Source organism: Nannochloropsis gaditana, assembly GCF_000240725.1.
Source record: "Nannochloropsis gaditana CCMP526 unplaced genomic scaffold scaffold483, whole genome shotgun sequence".
Lineage (NCBI taxonomy): Eukaryota > Eustigmatophyceae > Eustigmatales > Monodopsidaceae > Microchloropsis > Microchloropsis gaditana.
Window position 1 is genome coordinate 14,926 of NW_005803470.1, and position 929 is coordinate 15,854.

Sequence of the window (929 nt, forward strand, 5' to 3'; positions counted from 1 at the left end):
TTCTCAGCGGGGAACAGGGGAGGAATGGACGGAATGGATCCGCCGGTTCAGTCTGGAATTATTGCGGGAGTCCCCCTCCTCCGCCCTTCGATCCTGCTCGGCCTTGGCGCAAGTCTACCCGCCCCTGGCTCGGGAGCTTTTCCACGCGGCTTTTGCTTCCAGCTGGTTCGTCCTGTCCGAATCCTACCAAGATCACTTGGTCCGCTCCCTCGAAGCGGCCTTTCGAAGTCCCACCACCCCTCCCGACATCGTGCAAACGCTCTTGAACCTGGCGGAGTTTATGGAACACGACGTGGAGGCCTTGCCCATTGACATCCATATTTTGGCGGAGCTGGCTCAGAAATGCCATGCCTATGCCAAGGCGTTACACTACAAGGTGAGGCAGGCGGGCGCAAAGTAGAGGGGAAAAGAGGACGGGGCGTAGGTGTTTCCCTTTTTCGTCGGTCGGTCGTAGACTTGTGTGCGCGTTCGTGGGGATGAGCAATCAAAATGGGTGGGATTCACATGAAGATGTCGACGTGTCAGTGCGCAAGTTCGAAATCTTATCTCTCTTGAACACCGTCGTTGTCAACTTCTGTAGGAGCTAGAATTCCCCACCGCCCCCGCAGCTTGCGTGGAATCTCTCATCACGATCAATAAGAAATTAGGGCAACCCGAGGCCGCCCTGGGTATACTCAAGTACGCGCAGAAGAAACTCGGGTCCGAGATAGTCGTGAAGGAATCCTGGCTGGCAAAGCTGGGAAATTGGAGCGAGGCCTTGGGATTGTACGAAGAGCGGGCACGGAAAGCGGAAGAGGAAGGCGGGGAAGAGGACTTGGAAACGATTTTGGGGATGATGAAATGCTGGGATGCCCTGGGTCGATGGGGGGAAATAGTACAACTGTGCCAGCGCGAGTGGGAGAGGCTGATGGGGAACGGGGAGGGGGGAG